This window comes from Opisthorchis viverrini, assembly GCF_000715545.1.
Source record: "Opisthorchis viverrini unplaced genomic scaffold opera_v5_139, whole genome shotgun sequence".
Classification (NCBI taxonomy): domain Eukaryota; kingdom Metazoa; phylum Platyhelminthes; class Trematoda; order Opisthorchiida; family Opisthorchiidae; genus Opisthorchis; species Opisthorchis viverrini.
Window position 1 is genome coordinate 822,715 of NW_008751795.1, and position 27,617 is coordinate 850,331.

Here is a 27,617-nt window from a genome sequence, read left to right on the forward strand (position 1 = left end):
TACTTTTTATACAATCCACGCCTCACATAGAGATAAAAGGTTTTGGCCGCATGAAGAATCTTTACACTTATGGCTCAATCTTACACTAAAATCTACCAGGCAAGTTGTTTAAGCCGTTGATAAATCCGTATACTGCCGGTTTTCCCAACAGAATGGTTTGTGACTAATGGAGACTTTAACTAGTTTGACGTTTTCAAGCGCTCTTTGGTGCAACGCAGCTGGAAAGCAGTGTTATCAGGCCAACCATCTCTGTTTACAAGTCCCCTGAGGCATGTGGTCAGAGATGAAAACATCTTCAAGTTCAAACATGTGCTCTCAATTATATGATGTATACAAATTCACTGACATTTGTAAAAAGGCATTTGAAAACTAGAAAAACCAGTATTGTCTGAGGAAAATATTTGCCAAAGTTAAAAACATTCTAGGTCATCCTAACTGGCCTGATGAGAGACTGACGTGGCATCATTCCGAAAACTCAGAATATCTCAGAGTAATTTAATGACTGATAAACCACCAAACCGGACCACAACGCAATGGAAACTGAAAAGGGGTCGATCAAAGAACAGGAAGAAACTCCAAAAATGGAAGGCATTGAGGTAATCAAGCGACTCAAACGAGAACAGGCTGTAACGCAACAAGTTGTTTTGAGAATATGCTGCCTTCCAGCTAGCCTATCACCTTCAAGAATCACAGCTAATCTCCCAGTGTATAAACACACACGGACAAAGAGGAAGTACCCATGAAAATGCGCAATGCTGCTGTATCCTCTTGTGGTGACGAAGTCTATGCAAGTCAGTTGCAAAACTCGGTGGAGAGATTAACAGCTAATTAACCAACAGCCAAACACACAAAGCACTTAACTTCTTAGGGCAGAAACTGGCATAAATGGATATGAATTCGCCTTACCCTCGCCTTGCCCTCAACATTCCAGGTGCAAACGAACATTCACCTCTGAAATGGATCTTGGTTAAGCAGGATATTAATTCCCTCTAGTAAAAACGATGCAATGAAATATGAAATAAGTGATATAAGTGCATACAGAAGAAACGAAATAAAGTCTCGTCCCGGATGCTGTTGTCTCAATGCAATATATGGGTAATGCACGGGTCAACTGACGTCGCGTTCACCGTGGAGCCAAAAGCATATCATTAGGAGGTTTGAGCGAAATCTCGCGATTTGTTCTCACAACGGCAACGGATGTATATCTATATTGGTAGAAAGCGTGTATCCGTGCTCAACCTCAATGTGAAATGCCCTGTTAGGGCTATCTACTCAGTTTGCAATGTCACTGTGGATTAGGTGCGTACTTCGTTTTGTCATCGCTAAGTTAGTCCCGTTAACCATTCAATTACCAACCAAGCAGCCGCATGATGACATTGGTTTATAGATGCGGACAATCCTGACAATGACTATCTCGAGAAGCAGAAGTGACTGTCGACGGACTGCGGTCAAATCTGAGAGCACAGTTGTTTGTAAACAAAATAGTCGCTTGGATGCCTCCCTTAACTGGTGTCATGCGTCCAGTAAGTAGGAGTTGAGAGCTTTGAGAACACTGGTCGACTGCATATGTGCTGCAGTTGGCAATATAGCCCTGTTTCGTGTTCTGGAGAGTGTATTCCTTGTTTAATTCCTGAACTATTTGCTATCGTGGCGCACTTGAGCTGTATGTGATCTGCTTAGGACTTGGCATGCTACTGGTTACAGTAATTCACCAGAGGGCATTTTGAACGCTCAATATTTTTCATACACAAAATTGATGGCGAAAAAACACATCATCGTCTAATAGAAAGCCAAATCAGAAAAAAGACCGCAGACTAGTTATTTATGTTTCCTCTTCACAAAACGTTTTTAAAAGATAAAGTTAAATAAGCAGAGCACTCTCGATGACAAACTTTCAACAGTTTGGAACGTGATTACGCAGATATATATCAGATTATATACACGATATCATCAAAGAATGGAAGCCTTTTGTTGTCCGACATATTCCAAGAAATCAGCTTAAGCCCACAACACCCTGCAGGACAACCCTGCATGCTACTGTAATTGTCGCCCATAAAAGCGAAAACACAGTTGATTCCTGTGCTGTACGTATTCACTCAGTCTAATGTGTTTAATTTGTAGTAGCAAGGTTGGTTTAATGAGGTGATTGCTTTTTCTCCCTCAGAGAAATGAGAGCCTAAACAAATTGCAAATACCTAAATTTGAACTCCCGCAGAAAGTTTCGTTTGTGCAAATCTAGGTCAATAGTAACGTCTATTTTTTGACGTTACTCACTTATGCATCATTCATTAGTTTGCTGAGTACTCCTTAACAGCCCACGATGGGTTTCCATTTTGGGGGCTCATTTGGTAGGCGCCATCCTCGTGCCTTTCATTCTGAGTAAAATCACGTTGTGCTCTGCAAGTGCGCTTTCCGATATGGACCCATGCTTTAAGATGATCCTCAGGTAGAAAATTAAACAGCAAATTCAATGGACTTTTCGATTGGCTGGACTTTGCTTGGATTGTGGGGCTTGGATTTTGGCTTGCAAGCGTCTCGTTGATGTGTGCTTTCGTAAACACTTCCCCACTTGTATTCCCATTTGGTGACATTTGAATGCCAGTTGTCGAGTCACCTGACCAACATCCTAAAATGAACCCGAGCTACCAATATTTCGTGACATTGCAACATTGAAATTCGGTGTCTTCAAAGTCGTTCTCTCAACTAAAGAAATCTACCTCTCGACATCTAGGAGTCAAAGTATATGGTTGGTAACAAAAGAATTCGAGTCAAAATTCGGTTTGGTAGTGGGGTCTCACCAGACGCATAGCCATCAATTGATTGACTGTGGCTGTTGGCCAAACCTGCTACAGTATGAAGTACCGGTTCGGCAACCAGTGATGTAAACAAACTTTCATTAGGTTTCGCTTTCATTAAATGACTGGTTAGCTGGCGTGGTTATGCAAAATCCTAGCGAACATAACAGAATTTGATATGGAAACAAATCGATGATGTCACATGACATGAGTGACTGCTATTTCCCCGAGATCGATCGGTGGGTAATAAGGACTTGGTGGTAGAATTTATCATTTCTTTGTGCGTGGTTATATCGTGATTGCTTGTTTGTGTACAAAATGAGTGAATAGCTAGCCCATGATTAAATGTCAGAAAAAGTTAACTGCCACAGATGGATTAACTTGGCAGATTACTTTGATTAAATTAAGTAAGTAGACGCTGCCCTTAGATGTTTTGAGGCCTAGGCTTCGGATGATCCGTACAAACTTATTGAAAATAGTGCATAGACATTATTCTCAAGAAAACAAGCTGTTACAAAGAACTCCCACTGATTTGCCCTTGAGTTCCAGCGAATAAAGCCTATCAGTACATTTTCGTAATAACCATTTGGGAAACAACGATTCTGTGCTCCAACCGTATATATGTTCAGAATCTCCGCACTGTAGATGGTTTTTGACGTCTAAAGAGAAAGGGAGCTTACGAGACACATATTCGTTTTGTGCACAAAACAACACCTCAGACGTTGCGAATATACCCATCATAGATTTTTCCTGCCTTTTTCGATAAATCCTCTTCAGGTCGTTGGATGTTAAAGCACACAAAACAACGGTAAGCAGTTTGAAAGGGTGTGACGTGTACCATAGTTTGGCCGCAGGCAGGAACACAATTGTTTGCAAACTTGTCGACAGACATGGAACCAATCAACGAGCGTTGTGCAGCCGAGTTCGATTGGTGTCCAAACAACCACATACCGAACGAAACGTATATTTAATATACGGAGTTCTATACATTTGTATAGGCTTGTGCAAACAACACAGTCAAGAAAACTCAATTCACCGTGTTGAATTTTACATCCAAAGACTGTAAAGCAGATTCAGATAATTCGGGTGCTTGGATTTTTGCGCCGTAATGCATACCATCTGGAAGTAAACCACTGTGGATGATTGCACAGAAGAATATTCTGCAATGCTCAGAAGCACAGACTGATTGCTCTCTTTCACATGTAAGTCACTTAGTGAAGTAATTTCGAATTGCAAACGAGTGCTATCTATTTCTTTGCATCACAACAAGCACTGTCGAGCTACAATCGGTTACTATGCAGTGAATACTTGGCCAATCAAACTATTTCTGTAACCAAGAGGTAAAAGATGGGGTTAAGCATTTATATAGTCCTCATGCGTCCTCATTCGTTGAATTGATAAGTCCCTAGTTAGAATTCCATCCTTCAAGTGAAGTCAAACTGTACAGCGAAATGAAAGTATTCCAGTAGTAGTAGTCGGGGTAATAATACAACGCCATACAAGTGTTCCTGATGTAAATTGCTTGACTTGATGATGGGAGGATTACAAACTAAGTGAATGTTGATTACATTTCAGTTGGACCATTCTAGGTCGCATGACCAGAAGGTCATAGTTTGAATTGCCTTAGAAACGCAAGAGGTCTGCACTGGAGACAACTCCGAACGGCGCTTCTTTGATTTACCACAGATTGACTGGCAATAGAGAATGGAGTTCCAATCATTTGGGCAGTTATTTGAATTCACGTTGCACACGAAATATATCTCATTTAACTGCTCAAAGCTATCTGCTTTGCGTATTAAGTTGCGTTGTCCAGAACTGACTTGTCCATAACCAATAAAATCCCAGTGGCAATTCCCCACGATGTGTGGTGTATTAAGGTGGTAATAATATATACCATCCCTGGAAGGAATGTTTGTGTGTGAAGCTTTAGTTCTGAGTAAGGTCACCTCATGGTCAAATGACGGACTAGTTTTCAGCGCGTCAAATTCAACTCGTCCATCAGTGAACAGAAAAAATTCACACTAATGCTTTTATTTTCCTTTACTATTTCTTCTTGTTCTTCTTCCATCCCGTGCACCTTCGTAAATCCAACCTAAATAAAAACCTCATCTTAAAACTCAGTTGATCCCCCAACATATGGAGTCACAACTTAATTTGAGTATTGCTTCTGCTCTCAGTCGATACGCGTCAACCCGTTACCAGTGCATTACAACATAACGGAACACGTACAGGGCACCCTTTGCTTCGTGAGTCACTGTACTGATTATCGAGTTTGGGTAGTACGACACTGGATTAATTATAATTTAGCCCCCTATAAGCCACAGAAGATTATGCGTAAAGTCTGGGATACAGATGATTATCCACGAAACCTGAGTTTGTATGATTACTAATTCAGTACAGCCAGCCTGTTTTCAGATAACAGAATGCTGTTTTCTGGTCCGGCCCTCTGAGCAGCAAGCTGGTGGGGTATAATGCATTAAATTTGGTGTTTTGTCGCTGAAGCTGCGTCCAGGTAGTTCGCCAAGGTTTGAACAGGGTCAGCACTTCATCAGGTCTTTGGAATTCACTTTGTACCTCGAAGAGCGATAAGAGAAATAGGCTGTCATGCGATAGGCCGTATTAGTTTGGTTGTACAGTACAAAACGTCAGATGAATACATAGACCAGAACAGGTATCATTACTATCGAAATGTCGAAAACAAGTCAATCACCAGGGGAGTGCCAGCCATCCTGTCGTTCAACTTCGTCCCCACAGAAATAGATTTAGCAAAAATACAGATGGTCGTCTTGGATACGATGCGAATTATTGGTGCATTATTGAATCAATGTCCACTTACGGGCTTGTAGTTCTATTTAAGCATGTTAAATTGGATTGGTTCACTCACTACCCTTCCAGTTCTGGAGTTGTTCGACCTGACTTGGTCAAATCTATGTCCCAGTCCTTCCAGGTTATTTGACCGAGTATCCACACGCAAAATGGTCCAGATCGAATCTAACCTGTGTAGCATTTGGGAACTTATAGTCACAAAAATTTCATCTGAACCAGGAAGAATAAGAACGAATAAAACAGAAAGCATGCACTTCTAAATTCCTAAGAAACCAAACCGATTCTCATATGATGTGTAAACTGCTGACGATATCATAAGTGGCTTAAAAACAAAGCGCAAATATGTTCGACGGTTTAGTCGGCAGGGTAAAGCAAATGCATGATTCTTAGAGTGACCGTTCGTAGCTTATTCATACCATCAGCTGAGAGGGTTTGTGCTTAAGAACCACGCGGGTTATTGAACCACATAATATCATTGTCTTTTGCATGAATGCCAACTGTGAAATATTTTCACTCGTTCGTCAGGCGTTTGGTCAGTTGGCTTCATGTTGTGTTATGGTAGCCGGTCCAGTCGTGCAAGACCCGTTCAACACAAGCACAACTTTTTCTAGTGGTTGTGATGTACATTTCTTTTCGGAGATGTCAGCAGGCTATTTTTATCATTTTCACTATAGTATATTTTTAGAACTCCTATGGGTATGACGAAAATCCCCATGTCAAAACATCCGTAAGACGAAATGTTTTAAGCGTGGCTGCTTTCAATCACCAAAATATACACATGTTTGTGATGACATTTGAAAAGTCTGCTTCGATTAAGAAAGAACCTGAACGGTTTGTGTGCATCTTTATCGTATCCCAGGTGGCGTACATGCCTAGAGAAGTTATTATGACGGTACACCGTGGGTCAAGGATATCTGGGTGACTCATCAATAAATTTCTGATCTTTTTAACCGTTACGAAAACCACTTCTGGTAATTTATCTCAACGTACATCTCGTAAAGTTATACTTCATCGTGAAAGCGCCTAAGAAAAAATATCCCGATGGTTACAGCTACGTGCCTGTTAAAGGGTGCGAATTTGCGTTTCACGTCTCTCTCTTGTGGTTTTTGGTAACCAAATCCGCTCTTAGTCAGCAAAATTTTTCTGAAAGTAGTATGAGCATTTAAACTACTGATCGGGACATATCCTCATTAAATTATCATCCTGAGGGCTCCACAAATAATCAAAATCAGATTTTATAATAATGGATGCAAAACCACATTCTCTGGGATGGTAGGCAGACACAGCCGATTATCAGCCATTGTGGCAAGAATTCTTCTCTTTGAGGATGCACCTTTTGGCAGAATTCCACGCTAATAAACAAGCGGATCAACATACACTGAAAGTTGGTAATTGATCAGGTGGCTGTTAATCTGTTCGCCGAGCTTGGCAATTGACTTGCAAAAGTTTCGTCACCATTCGAGGAGACATCTTCGGCGCACTGAATATGTCTCCTCGAATGGTGACGAAACTTTTGCAAGTCAATTGCCAAGCTCGGCGAACACTGAAAGTTTTTTGGAAGAACTTGGGACCAATGCCGTTAGACAGATGAACTCTGCAGAAAATAGTTAGCCGATTATCCTCCGTGATTCAGAATGCTCCCAAAAATAGCGCCCAAATTTATTATTTGTATGAAGTAAGTGTAACTAGCTGTATGGTTAAAAATTAATTGTGGCCACGGGTAAGTGATGGATGTCAGTAAAAACTGTGTACGTGTATCTTTGTGCGTCTCTAGTGGTGAATCAAAGGTTGCGCAAAGTTCTTGAACAATGACTGACATTGAATTTCAGGATGTCTAAGGAGGATGTCGTGAACCGAACCGTAGATCTACCAATCATCCGACCGACAGCCTACATCGAGATGATAGGCCCGTCGCCGAATAATAATAATACAACTATCCATCCTCCGTGGTTAAAATTTTCACTTTACTTACCCACAAGGCCATTAAAACTGGACGGACGATCAAAAGTATAAGTACTCTAAAGAGAAAAACCCATAATTCATATGACGTTTAACTCATCCTACCTTAACTTTGTAATATTCAATGGAAACTCTGTTGAAAAAATCAAGACAGGGCTTCCAAAAACTCCTGTTCTAAATTGTCTTGCCTTCTCAGATTTAGTCTCCTCAGACCGAAGTTACTACCTGACGACAACAGCACTCACCAAGTGGCTGGTGAAAGTTTGAGAGGACACACGTGTTTCCAAATATTATTCGATTTTAATGATATTGGGACAACTGTAGCAAAGTATACCATTTTGAGGTATACAAAGAATTCACAAAAAATGATAAATCCAGATACAAGAAACAAGCGAAACGAGACGTGTACGGGCAGAACCCAACCATCGATTTCCCACATTTCTAACCTTCAGGGACTTTTCGTTTTTACCACATTCATGTGTCTCAACCTCGCGACAACTTTGTCACACCGAGTAATTTACTAACTCAATTTAATAATTCAGGTCGTCATCAGTTATGACCACGTTGTGTGACGTCTTGTCAGACGCTGATATCTTACACATGCGACATCAGTTATTACCACATTGTGTGACGTCCATGGCTTGTCAGACGCTGATATCTTACACATGCGCGAAGCTCTTAGGTGTAAATCGTAAAAAACCGAAGCCAGTGTTTTTTCACCCACATTACTTGTATTTATAGTATTTACTTCAAGAGTTGTGGCAGTTATAGCTCTTATTTGTTCGCAGCTCATAGTCCCCAAGTGCTTCACGATGCTTTCGGCATAGCTAGTGCCTCACCTTTCCTCACAAAATTCAAAGCCAAAAAGGAGTTTTCAACCGGTACCTCCACTTTCGGTGGTCTAGGCTTCAAATTTGGCTGAAAACCAGCAAAGACAAATTTGTGAGATCAGGCTCTCATTCGGCTTATGCGGATTTTTCAATATGCACGGGAGTTTGCCGATCAATTATTGACGGTCAAGTCAATAGCAATTGTAGATAGGTTATATAAACAATGGCATTTCAGATAGGACTGCGAAGTGCCTGTGTGAAATGTATATATTCCGGGTGGTGAAATTCGAATGATTCACATAGGTACTTTAAAGGTTTCGGAACTAATTTTGAGATGTTGATTGACACAGTACATTTGGAAGAGCACGGATTATTAGTCCACTTCCCCCAATAAGTGTTCCTGCATTTCCCTTGGAATGACGCTTGATACATGAGAAAATACATGGTTCACCATATGACTCTTCGGGAGCGCGTATTAGACCAAATACTCATGTTTGTATGTTTTTTGAGCGTCTTAGTTGATATGACAGAAGTACACCAATGGGATCAAGCGAAAGGTGCATTCCCTGATTATTGTAAGTGTTGGATTGGAAGTGATAGGAAGTTGTCACGTACACACCATGCGTAAATTATCAGAAACGTTACCGTGCAGTATCTGGTGATATCTATTTACTTTCACCCACAGTTTCTCAAAGAGTTGCCACACATTACTTGGTCATCCAAATGGCACTCATAGAATTGCACCGTCGGGTGTCGGGGGCCGGGGACTGGTGACTGACAGAACAGACAGTACTAGCGTCTAGAACTATACTGAGGAACGAGAGATGATAGGCCCCATTTATTCCAATTTTATACCCTAACAGAAACAAACAGGCAGTTCATTTCAACCAAAGAATGCTATTAAACTGCCATTTTTCCAAGAAGAAATGCTAGAAACCGAAATAAATGTGCAAATTTAAGCTCAACGATACGTGGTCGAGCATCAAATTTATCCCCAACATGCATATTTGGATAGTGTTTGATTTCTTATGAAGTTTAAATGCACAGTGCTCCCAAGGCATTAGAAATTAGAAATATTAAAATTCATTTTAAAATTGATGCTGACACTTCGTTCTGTTCCGTCGCTCACAAGAATGAGGCGACTGTCTTCTGATTCTAAACACGAAAATGAGCAGACGTTCTAATGTGTATGAGAAACAATCTGGCGTGATACCTTCCATTCCGGTACGGTGGTATTTCAGACCAAACTATGGGATCCGCTGTAACCTATTAAGATACCTGATAGAATTTATCCTAAGAAGTAATACGTGAATTAAAGACTATTTGGCATTCACATCAAGTGGTTTGGAACTTGTTTCCAAAATTTTCAATGAAGCCCTGTTAAGCGAAATTCCCCGGCCAGTAGTTACCTTACAAACTAAGGTAACCTATCAAGAGAACCCCCAGAACGCGGATTAAAATGCGCGCTTCCGAATTCACCCATAATTCAATCGGAGTGTCCTTTTAGACGTAACCAAGCTACTGGTACAAGGATTCAAAATGACTGGGTCGCGCTAGTTAACTGTATCCAATACTCCATAATCCATTTTCCACAGTGACCAATTAGCTCTCTGGAGCACGACTTCTGACAATATGCAGTGGACTCATGTTATACCGCATAATAAGGCTTTGGCCTTAAAAGCTCATGTGCATTTTCCCAGTTGCATCAACTGTGATGTCAGCATTCTTGAGGGGTATGCTCGTCCACCAACAATTCCCAGGGAATTTCAGGCAGTATGTATCTACCGACCAATTGCACCTCGATGGAGTTAAATGTATTTTTTAAATCAGGTTAGTAGGAAACAACAAACAAAACTTATTTATTTTTGTTTATAAGGACATTAGCCGCTTTGACTCCTTTGCCCCAGAAGATTGGTTGATGTCAATATTTTGCAGAGAAGAACGCGCTTCAGCATCAGCCTCAGGTTATCTAAAACAATTGTGTTCTCTTCAAAAGGAACAACAAAAACAAAATGTCTTCCAATTCTGGCCTCCAGATTGTTTTTCAAGCCCATAAATACTGAACCAGATGGTAACCACGCGAATTTACCCCTGGGAGCATTTGGTCTTTTTTTCGGTTTCGGTGACCCATTATGATAAGCTGTGTCAGAGCGTTAAGGAATAAAATCGAGTTCACGTAGTTCCATGTTTCCCGATGGTCGGGTGGATTCAGCAAGCCGACGAATTGAAAATTAAACACGTACTGGACTCTTTTGTATGTCATTTTGTCTCTAAATAAAGTCTTTACTAAGTCACGAAAAGACACTTGGCATCACTTCGTCACACTATAATGGTTCGTGAAACACCAACTCAAGAGTAGCGAGCAGGAATCTGCCCTCATATGGGCAGCGGAAATGAGACGTCTTCATGTCTTCGACTACCTTTTTCTCAGAACCACAGCTGGTGTAGGCTGATGTCGGCGAATCCTTGCCGAGGCAATTAGGAATCGAGTACTCGGCCATGCAGCGGGGAATTCAACGGAGCTATATGTCCAGTTCTAAAAGCCATTCAGTGCGTATCCCGAACCATCGTTTGCTGAAAAGAGTGCTGTTTTTTTACACGCTTTAGAGTGGCGGAAGAATATAGGTAGCCAATTTTTTTATTCGACAGAGGGTGTTGTCCGCACGAATCGCCTTCTGGGTTGAAGACCACATGATCTCCACCAAAACTGATTGGGTTCGCTGCAGTGGATGCTAATAGTTTTCATTGGTGTTTACACACTTTAGAGTGGCGGAAGAATATAGGTAGCCAATTTTTTTATTCGACAGAGGGTGTTGTCCGCACGAATCGCCTTCTGGGTTGAAGACCACATGATCTCCACCAAAACTGATTGGGTTCGCTGCAGTGGATGCTAATAGTTTTCATTGGTGTTTCTATTGTCAGTTACTATCCAGCTCGTTTGAGTGAATGTTTGTAGGTGCAGATACCTCAGAATGATTGTGGTAGGCTGACAATACGTCCCTCCCCATCTACTTCTATTTTTTTCCTCATAATAACTCAATGGAGCTGCACTGTCTTACGCTAACGACTGCGAGGACAATGATTACCTGTTGAAAGTTAGCGTGTTACACTACACTGAATGCATTTCGACATAAAGTAGCTTATCACGCTGGATTATGCAAATCGTATTTGTAAGCCCACCACGGTTGTGCAGAATACTGGTTCATCCTTAAAAGTAAAAGCATCAAACTAGCTTTCAGGAAGATACTTAACCTTCGCGAAAAAATATGCTAGCTCAGTTCACACAACAGTATGCTGCATTTTATTCTATATCGGTGTATTTTTGCCTGATTCTTGGAAAAAAACGCATGAGTCTCTGGGAGAAGGCAAGCAAGCCACATGAAGAGGACGATGGAGATGACCTTGCGCTCATCATAGAAATTACCGTCAAAGATCATCTTAAGTTATCACAGTTAACTACACCTTCACTCATTCGTTGCAACAAAACTAGTAGTATTTGTTTAAAGATTAATTATAGACCAGTAACCCCTTTCGGGTTTCCTTGGAAAAAACATCGAGTGCTGAGTTAGCGAAAATTCATGATTTCATATTAGATCTCTGAGAAATAGTATGAACTATTGCATGTATTTCCATCTTGAATTATGTACCGTCCATCTGTTGTTCGGCCGGAAATCTATCAATGTTTTGAAAATAGGGGTAAGCTAAGCATTCCCGTATTCACATTCAAATTAACTCCTTCAGCTGGACGTTTCATAATATAAGGTGAAATATTATTGCTTATCTAAGTTGCAAGAGGCTGATATAGATTCAGTGCACTGATAAGTGGCTGATAAAGACTTCTGACAGTAGCGTCTAAACAGAATTCCACTTAAGTCCTTCACTTCTGTTAATGAATCCGCCTAGCTTAAAGCCACATGCATTCTGAATAGTACGGTACCAAATCTTGACCGATGGTGAATCTGGATGGAGGGTGTAGATCCTTCTTTAAAAGCCTGAGAAGAAACAGGCATTTTCATTCATGTGTAACGGGATTCTGACGAATCATGTTATTTGTATGCATATCAGTACAATCCTATTATAGGCGAAGGAATGGGATCATTTTAAAATAAGCCAGTCAGTGCTTCGACTGGTTAAGTGAAGTAACTCCGTCAGTCTGCCAGTGTGACGCAGGAGTCATTTAACAAAAAATCCGAGGGCCAGAAATCTAGAAGTGGAAAGGCAACTCACGATGTACAGTATCAGGGGCCAATGTGTCAGTCTTTCTACAAGCTACCACGATTAGTAAGCATAAAAACTAGCAAATATTCAGAAACTTATAGTAGTAGTAGTATTTTATCCATGAAGACAAACGCCAGCCTGGTTTTTATTGGTCTGTGTCCTAATTACCGTCTTATTAGGTTCGACGTCTTCTACGTCGTGTGGCCCCATCACAGATCACCAGCCACCATCCACTTTTTGGCATAAATGTTCAATTACCGTTATTATTATTGAGACGCATGTTTTCTTTAAAAATAACCCGGTCCATTACCTCCCGAAAGGTAACAAGCAGGTGTTTCAATTGCTTGGGTCTTTTATACTTAGCTCAGGATAATTTAAATTGCCTTTCTGGGGGGACGGAATTTACTGCACAGCCACGTGCTAACGCAGCACCAAAGACTGAAGCCTGAAGAAATGACTCTGAATGGTTCATGTAGAATGAACCAACGTAGCATGACATAGTAATTCCTCCTATTCAACGCTGATTGGAAAGCCATTAAAACTGAACCAGGTGCATGACATTAAATAAAACACAAACACCCCAATAAAATACACTTCATAGATAGTTTTTTCCTAGATGTGCCTTGTGTAGGGGACTATTAAATAAGCAAACTTTAACAGTGGGCTGGGTCATTGTAGAAGAAAGTAATGTGAGTAAATTAAATTAAATTAAATTGAACTAAATTAATGTATGAACTCAGATTTGGGGGTCTAAAAATTGGCGTTGGTGGTCATTTTCCAAAACAAATCGGTGGCCAATATGTTACCACCATCGGTAAGTTTGGTGCACAGAGCAGACTTGATTAATCCCCTGAAACGACAAGTCGGAAACGGTTGCAACAGAGTTGTAATGCTGCTACTGTTCAAAGGCGCAATTGTCTTCCCGATGTAGTACACAATTTCTATCATCCATTTTAAAGTGTGGAATAGGATAATGGCAATCAGCGAATAAATCGTAGAAAAACTCATTCTGTTCGTTGCCAACATGAAGGCTCACATTCTTGCTGCCAAACTGTGCACAGGCTACACATAGTCACCACAAAAGACCGATTGCTGAGCAGAATCAACTTGAAGAGTGGTTTAACTGTAATAGTAGTCCTCGTGACTAGTATCAAACTGAACATTGCGTATGATTCTCCTTAATCGAAAACAACGATTTGTTTTACTGCAACACATTTTGGTCCAAAATTGTCCCTGAAGTCAACTTGACTTGTCTCACTAGTTATTCTTGCTTAGTTAATTAGACTATGGGTGCTTTTACTATCTTATTCCACTTATGAAAAATTCCGTTGGTTTACTCATTGTTAAGCTACACTCATTAGGCGTAAATACTTGGCCTTTAACTCGGTCATTGGGATCGCGCTACGTAATATTCCTGTTATGTGCGTTCATTCTTCGGAACCTTGGCGTGCTCCAAAAGACTTCCTTGAAGCACCTTCGATGGTTGTGGTCGATGAACCTGCCTTTTATCAACATGGAGAATGCAAGTAGCCAATAGTAGTTTATCGGACCAGAAGTAACAGTTTTTTCCATTTAGGGAGAAGGAAACAAGAGAACGCCCGTCAAACGCTACGATGAACACACTAATTATGGTGCAGATATTATTGGTCGTATGGTCCGGTTGCTCCTGCAAATCTGTGCCATTACACGATGGATTTGCGTCCACGTTATTTATGACTGCAACCGTTACTTAGACATGCTGCTCTAAGCGATTGAGAACGCCTTTCCAAATGCTTTACGAATAATACAATAAAGATACTACTAAGTTAACCTGTTGGATAATGGTCACAAAATCGTCAACGAAAGCAAAGCTAGTATAACAAGGTTCGCTGCTATCCATACCCTGTAGGACAACATCATTCATTGAATTTTGTAATAAGATCCAAACTCGATGGAACTGAATATATTCTGTATTAAGGTAGCAAAACGATGGTTGGCACAAATTCGGCCCATCTTATCCGACTACCAAATTACTGAGGTGCTTATTGGAGTCGAATTCGACCGATTCTCATTATGAATAATTCACATTAAGGCGAGTTCAAATCTATGATCTCCTAAACCAACCGATTATAGACTGTGTGAAAATGTCCAAAGTAGTTAAGAAACAGCAGTGTTTATTGCTCAAAGGTCAACCGAGCAATAAGCTGGAGTCCGATTGAGGGACTGTATGAAGTAGAATGGTTTAATTAGAACATAAGTTTGACGGAAACGTGGGAACTCTGCCTACCTGATGAGCCCCAAGAAGAGCGAAACCCGCCAAGAGCTGTCGAAGAGTTTTCAGTAACCTTGTGAGTAGAGCGTTAAGTTTATAGAATGGTATCCCGTTGGCAACACAACTTTTTTCAGTGCAATCTTTCTGAAATTGCCGTGTTATATTCAACCTCCATGGAATGCGCCTTGAAAGCATTTATTTGAAACACTGAATGTGCCCTTCCAAGCAAGCTTACCTTCAAATGATTCACACAAACCATTGTATCACAATCTTCGTTGTGCACTTGGATCATTACAGCTCAATGGAATTATTTGTGAAAGAGGTCCCTTTGTTTCCTACTGTATAAATATCATTCTGTGTCTTGTTTCAAGGCACCGCACAAATAATCAGTAATTTGAAGTCCACCTACTTATTTCACCATATTCCACTTGAAGTGGGCGAGATCTAATTTTTGTTGGCTTGGCGCAGTTTCGTTACCAAGGTGTACAATATACAAGCAGAGGAATAGAGCAGAGGAAACTGAACAAAAGTGTATATGAGTGGCCCCGAAAAATACGCTTCATGAATATCCGGATAGAATAAGTTTTAACTCTCTACCTCTTCCTTCGACATTTCAGGCCGTCATCTCGCCTATGATTTATCCCATATCCCAAGTCGACAAACAGAGCTCTGAAGACATTTAGAGCACTTTAGAAAAGCTCAAAATCGCTATTGTCAAACCGGACGAGCATGTGATCCACCAAGGTTATCCACAGCTAATCCTTACCATTAGCTTAAGTATGACAGTTATGCTGATAATCTAAATTACTACTCCAAGTAAATAAATAAAGCATAGGCTATTAGGTTATTAGGCTATTATTAGACAGGACACTATAACCATGTAGTCGCCTTACGAATGTGCTTTTTAGATTACAGAGGCTGATAAATAGTGAATCATCGCATATCTCCGTCTGGCTCAGCTAAAATCGAAAGTTTTATCAACTGTAACATGCAACGCTAAATGGTTTGAACCGTTATCAATTCAGCAAAAAGACTCCCATAATTTTGACAAACACGCTGTCGCTAGTTCATCACCAGGGGCTTAATATGACGATTGACTGTTGAACCCGTTAGAGTAGCATAGGATAGATCTAGGACGGTGAGTCCAATTGACTGGTCAGTTAAAAATGCCAGAAGCCGCATCTTCATCCTGGAGGTTTTTTTAGGACCGATTTTGCCATGAAACCTAACCGACGATAAACTACTGTCCTTATATCTATTTCTTTAAACAAGAAAAGAGGGTTCTTCATTGATTCCATTACTGACATCGTCTAAGTCATGGAAACATATCGAACCTTGCAATATATCGACATGAACATAGTGATTCCAAGATCACCCAATGTTTCGTCATTGACAATTTGAGCTTTTCGGAAAGATGACCATACCAGTTCCTAATCTAGATAGTCTCTTTTGTTCCGGATTCTTACTAAACTGGTGGGCTGCAAGCAACTTAAAGCCACTTTTTAATTGATACTATCCCTTTTATGACAAGTTTAGAACAATGTCGGTTGCTTGCTAATGGTGGTTAACTTGGCGCTTATTCTTAGTTTATTCCATGAAAAGAGCAAATAAACTGAGAGGGCAGGAGAAAAAGCACCCAAATGATTTGCTATAAAGTACATTTTGATGCAAAAGGCTAGGTATCTTGTGAAATAATTAAAAGTTGGTTTTTCTCATGTCAAAAACGGACAAAAAGATGGACCAATATCTGCGAATCCACCTGACTATTTGGCAAGCCAAACCAAAAAGGCAGTGCACCATAGTGGAAGTTTAAATTTAGAAACCCTAATTAGTAAAGCCCGGAAAATCAACTAAACCCGACTAACTCCGCGGAGTGAACCATCTTTTTAACCACCTCGCCAGCCAGCCGTCTGGAATGCATATTCTACAACTTTATCGCAGTGTGTTCATACACTTTTCACCTTTCGCGCGGATGGATCACTCAGCACTACGAATACGAGCTGCTGTATAGGCCGTAAGTATTAATGGGCAAGATATATTGAGCATCCGAACCAGTTTTTTCGATCAGCGGTTTTCAGACATCTGGATATCTGTGCCCATTGACGAAACTGGCCATGGGCTGTCAGAGAGTCACTTGCATACTCGTGTTTCCTTCAAGAAAATATACTTAAATAACTGAAAAATAGTACCAACTGGAAAATGAGGCGAGATTCAGATGGGCTGGTTTGAGTCTCCCTTAAATTCAAGGTCTTGACAGACCCACCTTGGTTTCAGGTGGTCACAGCTACATCCGTGGGTACGTTCGTAAAATACAGCGTTAAACCTACGAAGGCATATATGGCCGCATATTCCGCAGATCCACTCTGTGAAAGGTACATTTGAAAGTCCCGCGGTGGTCAGGTAAACTGTTGCCCGAATTCACGGAGGCAGGTTCCAAGAAATGATAAACATACTCATCCTGGCTTTGCCAATATACCTATTGGGCGAACACACTGCCCGAGAGCTATCCTATGCTGCTCACTCGTGTTTAACAACCAATCATCAAATGGAGGGTTCGGTGTTATAAGAAGTGTCGTCAACATCAGGTAGCTCGGTTCACTGTCTCGACCATAGTTCCACCAACGATGTGTACGACACCGTCTACTGAGACGTGTTGCGCATTGCAGTTGGCCTGGATAGATGAAGCAAAATAAGATGACTGCGTATTCAGCAGACTCTTGTCAACTGCTGCACCTTTTGTTCTCATATTAGGATGTATATTCATGACGTACTTTAAGTTTTCATAATCCTATTTGTGTTAGGTGGCTTGTTTGTTGTGAATTAGGTGATAGTTACTCGCTATATTTGGTTTACTCAGTAATGCAGATTCAGTAAGAGTTCCTCCGGATCAATAAAAACCTAGTACGACTGGACTTCTGTTTTTTTTATTGCCTTCTGATCCCTGTGCGACTTCCAGCACTTTTCTCTTTTTACTACTGTAGATGCGAACTATTCAGATTTACGAACAGCAACATCGACCCCACTCTGACTAGCCCTCATTCGGTTTTTTACTGAGACATTTTTCTCTTATTCCACTGGGACACCTCCAATTCATCAACAGCTATCGAAGGAAGCAGGTAGGATACCCGGTGAGCGAGGGTAACTGACATCATCCTGCGAACAAAGAGTATTGGTAACACCAACGATATAAAACTCTAACCTCTGTTTCACCATAGGCTTCAATTCAATTACGAGAAGCATAGCCTACTCGTTTTCACAAGTGAACCCGGCTCAGCGTTTGCAGCGGCGTTTGCCAGAATGAGTAGCTTGGGTGCGACAGTTTTACTCTTCTCTAGTGAGTTAACAAAGACCGCCTTTCTTGGCTCCTCTATCGGATCCCATAACACGCTCCCGACGACCATTTGGGTTGTTTTAATACGTCCTGAAAGCATGAACCCCATCATGACCGGATAAATCCAGGAAAATTTGATTCAACCAATTAGAGCTAACCATTTGTCAAACAAAATTCTGTCGTCCAGTTCAGAAGAAAGCCGTATAATGAGAGCTGGTGAATAGTTCTCACCTCAACGACAAGTGAAAAATCATTTTACCAGCAACCAGTGTATGATGTCTAAACAACTTCCCGGCGTGAAAGGTGTCAGATAATGAAAACTGAGCACTCCTCAAAGACATTACATGCCAAATCTTCACCAATTTTCTTGTGTTAACAATTCTGCGTGATGTTGTTCCCTGTTCATATCGCTCAACTACAACTTTATGGTCAACTTCCTTGTTGGCTTAATTCTTCAATTTAAAGTGATAGTCAAAAATTAGTGTTTTGTGAAGTCATTCCAATGGCGTCCACAAACTTTACTGTACCAAATCACTTGATCGCGTTACTAAGAACCACACGACTATTATATCCTCAAGACATGGTGTACTTGATGTGCTGAGTCACGTGTGTAGATTAGTTTCAAATCCGGTCTATTCATTGAAATCGTCTTGCGTCACTCATATACAGAAGTACCCAAACGTAACATGCATGTGCTGATTCGAGTTAGGTCCCGCATAAATTTGCTACTTGACCTTAGGTACAGTCGCTGGTTGTACCAGCTTGGTATATGTTGCCAAGATCTTTGTCGAAATTGTGGCACCATTCGGCCACGTTATTACAGTCCGGCCGGAAGTTCAAATGTTATGATATCTTATTGATCTGTGCGTATGATTTGCACAGCCACGGAAGCCATTAGTCCGGTATTCAATGTTGATATGTAAGTGGTTGTGTGATGACATGTATGCTATTCTTGGTGCCTAAAGTTCTGTGTACTAGATCAGTTGCGGTGCTAACTGGTATTCTACCAACCAACGTGCTATATAACTTTAGTACCAAACAATTGTTCTTCAGTGTTCACCTATTGTATTAGTTTCTGGTCTTCTCGATATATTTCGAGTAATTTCCAAAAACTAAATACCCCGGATCCCAGATCTTTGATGACAATGATTCATACGTGGTGTGATATTTTTAGGTGTCTGTTGCAATTTGTCTTTTTCGTAAATCGGGGACTTTCTCGTATGATATTAATCCCGCGGAGAGATACTAAACAGTCAACCATTCAAAATTACCGTTTCTACATACATATTCGCCTTGGGTCAGCATGGATGTTTCGTGTCTGCTAAAAAATGGCGATTTATATTATCTTTGCAAAACAAATTGTTGGCCAAAATGCAACGAACCGCCCATCTCATAGCATCACAGTCCTATTTCTATTCCACCAGCTATCCGAAGTTCGCCATAAACTGATGTTCGGTTCCAATTTGAAAGGAGGTTTATGAGTTAAGAAGGCTATCTCGTTGCATACCGTGTGTCAGACTACTCTCGAACTATGGGGTACGAGAAACTGTCTTAGAATGGTCAGAGTTCCAATCTTAGTTGTTACCGCCTAATGCGTACGCGATAGCAAGATTAATTTAGAACGGTTTGAATTAAGACAACCTAGCAGGAGAACGTGTAATAAGTGAGAAAAATTCGTTCTAATCTTTGTATGGCAGAACAAGCATATTCCAAATAAGTAGCACCTTTCTTGAAGGAAAGGGCTTTACCAAACACACTATTCTTGCTTCTGAGTAAGCTTAACGAGCTGAACACTTTACTGAATGTTTTGAGCTGTTGGCTGCAGAGTATATGATTCCCATCAGGGAAGAACCGCTGGTAATCAAGTGGCAGTCACACGTATCTGTTAAAGTTCAGACATGAATGCAGGATACAAAAATCGCGTACACTGGATTTTGAAACGGGATCCACTAGACAATCGGATTAATACCTGGTAAACAGTTGGCCACGCTTACATGGAAAATAACGATCTGCGCAGCTCGACGAATAAGATAAAGTGGGTCCTACTTTGCTTTCATTTTGGCGGTTGATTGGGTAAACAGACAATGGCAAATAGACAACTGGCGAGCCCTTCAAAAAGACGAGAAAGAAGCACTATTCAATGATGAAGCTTGGTTTCGAACTTACTGCATCCAGTGTAACAAGAGATACGTTTTGTTTCTACATATTTAAACATGGGTTCTGCTCCACAGTCTGTATTTGAACTGATGGCTTCTCGAGACCCATTGGCCAAAGTGCTTGCTTACGGATGTTATGTTGAACACCCTGAAGAATGGCTAGCTAAACATTTTGCATGGCCTGTCCCTCGGATGTTGTCATATCAGCCAGGAAATAACGCGTTTGACTATTTCAGCTTGAGTGGAACAAACATTTCGGATACCTACATGAAATTCAATAGGATTTCAACTTTGGAGACCGGTGCAACAGTTCCTGTAGATGAACATATCATCCGCCTTCAGGCTGAACACTAGAAATTGTGGTTGTTGTTGGTGTGAAGTCTGCAATGTAACTGCCACGCTTGGTGGAGAAACCAGCAAGAAATCAGGACTCTCGAACTACTTAGTTTCAGCAACACTGTGAACGTGCACCTCAGTATTTGCTTAAAAGTTTATTGCCGAACGACCTTGAGGAAAAAAGATCAACGGCCGTTTTAGCTGCATACCAATATTCTCAGCTAATCTGGTCCCACGCGGCACAGTACATCCAGATCATGAGCTCGTTTGCACATCGTAAAATTTCCAGTTTGTGTACTGTACCGACCTACGGTAAAACCAAATGCCTGACAATTTCACTTTTTGTTTGGTTTGTAGAAAAGTTCGTTATCTCATTCGGCGAAATATGGACAGCGCAGTTTGATTTTCCCGTCTCCATTTTTATTGGTGCCGGTGTTAAATTACGACATTATACATTACTATTCGCTGGGAATCGAGATACCAACGAGTCCCAGATTCCTGGTATACTTGGTATTGCACGGCACCACTTAAGTTATACGCAATATACTGGTGGACGTAGTGGTGACGGAGCTGAGATTCATCCTTTATTGGCTTATGTGTTGCTTTATTAATACCTCCAGAGAGCACTGCGCATTCGTATCTCTTTGCAGGCCCGCTACGTCCATTGTGGATAATGCGGGAACGGACTCATCGCAGCACGCACACGACAAATGTTTCGGGAATTAAACGAGGTTTGTAAATAACACCTCCACTTCAGGAAATTAACTGGATTTAGCCAAGATTTCACTTCCATCGAAGTGCAATCTATTTTGGTTCACCAGCTGACTAGTCAAGTGAAGTTGTAATTTGTTTTTTCGTTTACATGGAACGCATGACTTAATCGAAGACTAACTTTTCCACAAATTCCACGTGACTGCAATAAAATACACTTCATGGTAAAAGATTTTCAAGCTGTTGAAGAGGAATTTTCTAAGTTGGGTAATGTGTCCAGCTTCTGTTTTTTTCTACAAGCACGGCATTTCGACCTGTTGTTATATTTCACTTCTTACATTTATTTGTCAATCATACCTTACCGAAACCAAAAATTTCCCCTGGAACGACGTAAAAATGAGCCAGTAACCCATTGTAGCACTTCTTCAAAATCTGCCCAAAGATGCGTTGTTAATTTTGTGGTTGATTAGAAAATACGAGGGATCATTTTGCGGTTAATTAATGAGGCAAAATCTAATTAAGCCACTTCCATAGATTACGAAGAGTCATCGCTAGTTGCAGTCACGTAATCCAAAACATTCTGGATGACGCGTTGACACTGGCCCAGCGAAGCACAGTGTGGCTGTTCCATCCTTATTGTGAATCATCAGCAGTGCGCGTCCCACCAAAATTAAGGGTGATTCGAACCTGTCACCACCCGGCTAGCGGGCGGCTAGTCGACGAGCAGATCACCACTGTGATTAATTTCTTTTTAGACAGGATATAGTGCCACTCATCCTTCCATCATGGAATTCACATCACGTGACTGGCTCTTGGAGTGAAGATCCCTCACGTGGAAGTTTTATCCGTTGTTGAGGTTGCCGACATGGAACTTTGAGTGACATGTAGGTTCGACAATCCCGAACATCAAAGGGAAGAATTGGGTTGGAATTTCTACAGTACTATTTACACATATATATACAACAAACCTCAATTATTCACGTTCGTGGTGTCGACTAGAGCGCAAATCTGTCACTGACCGGCACAGTGCAGCAATACCGTCGCACACCAAACAACGATGAGCAGAATGTTGGCTCGGTAGCGTGGGTTGCGGTCGTCCTTTCCGACGACACTCGTAAATCTGATTGGCGGTGCGATCGCACGGGACTCATGAAAAAACAGGTCAAAGCAGGCTCGGCAAACGGGACATGAACGCGCCTGGGTAAGCAGGGTAAGGTCAGCCGCGCTCATTCACACATGCTAATACACAAGTGTCGGACTGGACGGCCTTTCCGACAGAGTGATGGATACAAAACAGGCGGAGATTCGAAGTACGTAGACGGGGTAAGCAAATGAATGGAGAAATATCATGAGTCAATTTCGATTCAATATTCACCCTGTAAATTATTCTTCCATCTGAGCTTCCAACAGTTGGTTGATCGGGCACGGAAAACTGAGAATTTTCGGTGGAACTTTGAAACTCCACCGGAGTTACTTGATATGTTCGCTGTTGATGATCCCGAATAAGAATGAAACAGCTGAGCAGTGATTCTCGGTCTTTCAGCATACCCTGGCTTTGCTTGCGGGAGGAAACTTGCACTGAAAACTCACCAGTCTTGTGCACGAATAACAAACTAAGTGGCTCAGAAGGAGAATGAAACTTCCATTTCACTGTCGCTGGTCCAGGGACCCGTTTGCACGTGAGCACGTAACTGAAGAATGGGGGCACGCTAGTTGGTCACAATGCTGATCTACCATTTGTGATTAAAAGGATGTATTCAACCGCCAGTCGGGAACTCACGCCAATTAAGGTCGTAACTGATCCATGATGTTTCTTGGCTTTTCAGTATAGATAGGTTTCGCTTGAAAGCGTACCATCTCCTTTGGAAAATTTGTTTTATTTCTGTTGGTGGCGGTCTGCTTCCACAAAGGAACTAACTTATGTGTGTCAAACTGGAGGATATCAAGATTTTCGCCCCTACCTATATCGCCGGCTTGAAACAAGTCCTGTAGAACTTAATGGAGCGTTAATTCAAGTGTGTCCAAATCGCTGTTCAAGAGGAAAATTAACCTCGAAAAATTTCTAAGAGAGACCTTCTAGCTGGAAGACTGTCTGTGCACATCTAAAAGTGATTCGTGACTGGCCCAGCTATAGTTTATCCACGGGACAATCATACAGTACCGCTAGCTGGAGCACGTCACAGTTGAAACGCAGATCGAATTTGGCGAAGCTTGGTTGTGAAAAAACGATAGCTCAATACTATTCGAGATGTTGGCATTTACCGCTGTTTTTGTTACTACATTAGCATGCTTATTCGCCGCAAATATTTTTGTTTAGCTACTCCCACTGAGTATCCTTCTTCATTCATCATGGCCTACACATTGGGAGCTGCCCATTGCCTTTACCTCTATGTTCTAGTCAACACAATGATCGGATATCTGGTATTTGTATCCCAGGTCAGTTTATAGACCCACTAGGACGAACACAAAACCGCTGGTTATTAACAACTGTCATTCATCTACGATTATGTTTCTCAGGAGGATTTTTCACAAGAGAACACTTATACCGTTGTCCCTTGTGTGTGTGGTACCTAACTACCTTAAACTGAGCCATACAGAGCTATTAAGTGCAATGCTATTACCGCGTTCAAGCTATGGTACACCGAGAACATAGCTGTTTTTCCACGCTGTGTTGAATACCACAGAGAAGTCTCAAATATGGCATGTTAAGACAATCACAAAATTTGTTAGCCCGGGACAGATCAAAGTTCTTTGTGAGTGTCAATGTTGCATGGTTTTCCTGATTTCCTAACCTTTAACCGACTCACCCGTCGTAGGAACGTTTACAAACATTGCAAAAGTTAAAAGCATGCCTATTAAAATAAAGTTGGGCAGAATTACGAGGTTAGCGAATATACACTCATTTGCAAACTAATTTGGTTCTTTCGAGAGACTCACCTGGAACCCAGCTGAATCTCTCGTTTATGATGTTCTCAGGCAACTAAATGTGCTGTACATTACAAAGATATACATGTGTCGCGATATTTCAAATGTCGTAGCGACTGAAACATGAGGCGGCCTGGTGCAGCACATGTTACGTGTGGACTTGCTTTATTAAGACTGGCTTGAGAAATCGATTCTAGAAAATTATCTGGCATACTTCAAGAAATCAGCCAGTTACCATGAATTTGGAAGGTAGAATAAACGAAGTGCCAATGATTGAATTGTCAGGGAAACTATTGATTTCCCACAAAGAGTTGTGATTCACTATGCCCTAACTTCTCCCAAGAAGGCCTTCTTGGGTTGTTCACGTTCTCTTTTTCGGTCTTGCACGCCGTGTGTGATCGACCTACACGCAAGACGAATGAGTCTAGCTTGCATCTGGAGCACTGGTTTGAAGTATGACTGAATATGAATAAAACCCTGCGCGGTGACTTCAAAAAGACGTTGAATTTGTATGTTTCCATTTCACACAGAGTCAGTGGAAAATAACAACAGTCTGCCTTTCCTGACACAGCCAATATTAGGCTTAATTAACACCGCCAAATGAGCCCAATTTGAGTCCAAGAGTGCATAACCAACAATACTAGCAAGATCAGCCCCAGTTGCTTAGGTTTAGACCCTTTCATTCAGTCTCATTCCGTTGGTCTGGTTTTAGTTTTCCTAAAGTGCTTCGACACCCTGAACCGAAGTTCACATGACTGGAATCAGCTGATGCCGAATCCGCGGGGCACCTTGTTAATTTAGAGATCGGACAACTTAGCCATTATTTGTGCCAGACAGTTGGAATATCCTTCTCCTGATCGGGTGCGGGTAGAAATAATTCCATCCAGATCACGTGCTTTTTCCTCATGATGGCTTCAAACATACCAGTGAGAAATAATCGCTAAGCTTTAACACCTTTCCAGTGCATGGTTTCAGTACCACCCGCCGCTCGAGCTTGTCCAAGCCCAGACAGAAGTGCCGAGGTAGGCTTCGGGCCACGAACCTTCCGCGAGAATCATAGTGATGTTCATGTAAAACCCTGAAGGTTCAGAAAAAAAAACATCACAGTGTGATCAGAAAAACAGCGAAAGCTGTTGTAGAAGACAGTTGTGATCATATAAATGCGGGTTGATTAATTACTGGAAAATATTAACCTATGAAGCCTTTGTGCTTGTTGAAAAATCGGAATCGTTAGTCAGTGTTTCGGTGTACTCCCGAAGATATAAACGGCGATATTTTGTTGTATTTGAACTGGCCGTTATCCTAACTGTTTAGATACTTACGGTTAAATCCTAAGTGATTATCAATTGCAGTGTGTAGCTGGTCAAAATATTTGAAGTTTAATGTTGTGCACGAAACAGTATACCCCATACAACTGACAGTTTTTTGTCTGTCCTTGGTTGTGCTCTTTGTGTTTAGCCTCATGCTTTGAACGTTTTACGCTGGTCCATCACTACTCTCGTTTTTTAGCCCATGTGGTCTAATTATAACCAGATGCATCATTATCTTTAATTCGGTGTGCGATTCCATCAGTGGTTTATTAGTTTGAATGACTGGCTTCTGTTCCACAGAAACACCCAACATGCTCTCACCTTGGATTGTGTTTTGAAAAGCTTACAAAAGTACCAAAAAGGTTGTGTGAAAACATTCAAATTCCAACCTCTTCCAAGGTAATTAGGAATATCGTATTAACCGTCGGGTCCCAACTCGCATCACACTTTATCTTCCTCTTAGTGTGTAAATTTTACCACAGAAAACAGCTGTTTGAAAGACGCAAATCACCGAGATAGAAGATTTCTGGTCAGACAGTCTTTTTTGTTACCCCTAGGTGTTTTTGAGAAATGCCTATTAAATAATATTCAGCGTCTCATGTTAAGGCCATGTGTGTGGGTTTTAGCCGGCATTAGCATTAGAGCCAAAAACATGCTTGCGACTTGAAAACTGAAGCAGTAACTTATCTTTAGCTGAAAGGTTACTTTGTTCGTACCTGTGTTGAATATCACCCTTACTCTTTCGGTAGCAGCCGCATGAAAACAGATTATCTTGCTGAATATAAGCTGGTAACGATTTAAAATTCACATGACGTTCGTTTTGCGGCCCTGATGGCGTCCCGGTACACTTATTCCGGTGAGTCCACGACTTTGCTGTGGTTGGAACCACGGACTTTCTGTTCAGTACTTCCATGTCATGCCCATCGAGCTGTTTAATCGAGGCTGTTGAGTCGAATGTGCCGTGAGTGTAACTCGCTTGAGTTCACATTCAAACAGAACAGAATCATTATCTATCTCATGGTCCGGCTATTATTTGTTCCTTTTATTTTTAAACTATGCCCGCAAAATTGCAGTTGAAGTAATCGTAGATAACATCTCGATCCGCTGTCCTAAATTACAACTTTGGCATGTGTATGCGCTCGCTGATAATGCTTGATCTCATGGAAGTATTCCATCCTTCTTCTGGATCCAAGTTTTATACAAAACTTTTGCAGCTAGTTAGCTCCACAACATTGTTTTTAAACTTGACGGTACAAGCGAACCTCCTCCGAAGCTTTCCTGTGAGCAGCAGTGCTCAGCAGCTTACTAACTCTGTTTTCTAGTTCTACTTTGTGATTTAGGAGAACACGTAAAACTCCGGTGCTTTAATTGTTATTCACAAAATTTCGTCGACTCCGAACAGGTTCCCAAGAATCTCAATGCCCTGTTTTCAAAAAAGGAAAGATGAACACTTCATGCTTCAACATGACTTTCGTACCCGCTGAGTCTAAATTATTGTCCCAGAAAGTATGACCTTCCTACTCGCCCACCGCTATTCGACAGCGGCAATCGGGTTTGCCAGCAAACAGTGCTGGCTGTGGCCGTAGCCTAAAAAGGATACAATTTCACGCATCTTGCATGCCAGGAGGCCTTTTCTGAGCTGTTGTTGTACGGCCAACGTATGACCTTTGTGAGTTATTGATCCCAAGTATATTGGAACCTACCGTCATCAGTGTTTAATAACCACTGTTGAAATACAATGGTTCCAGTTAATTTGCAGGTATATTTATTGAGACACTTTGTGTGATGTGGTCAGGATTGTATTCACACTGGAATGGTCGTGTGCTGCACGTGTCATATTATCGTCAGCCGAGAGTTTCCATGCTAAATAGGTGTGATCGGGACAAAATTGCCAGCAAATGCTAGCCTGACAGATTGGAGTGAGGAAAACTACGAGGTCTTCGTACCGCGTGTAATATGCTTCGAAGGA

General features: G+C 41.3%; 1 protein-coding gene across 1 annotated transcript in view; it reads left to right on the plus strand.

Annotated features, from left to right (window-relative positions):
* Nucleotides 1–3,807: 3,807 nt before the first annotated feature.
* Nucleotides 3,808–27,617, plus strand: part of T265_06607 (hypothetical protein) — a gene marked incomplete at both ends in the record, with an annotated part of 113,342 nt that continues 89,532 nt past the window's right edge. Inside the window, one exon of the mRNA XM_009171911.1 lies at nucleotides 3,808–3,997. The remainder of the gene's footprint in view (nucleotides 3,998–27,617) is intronic.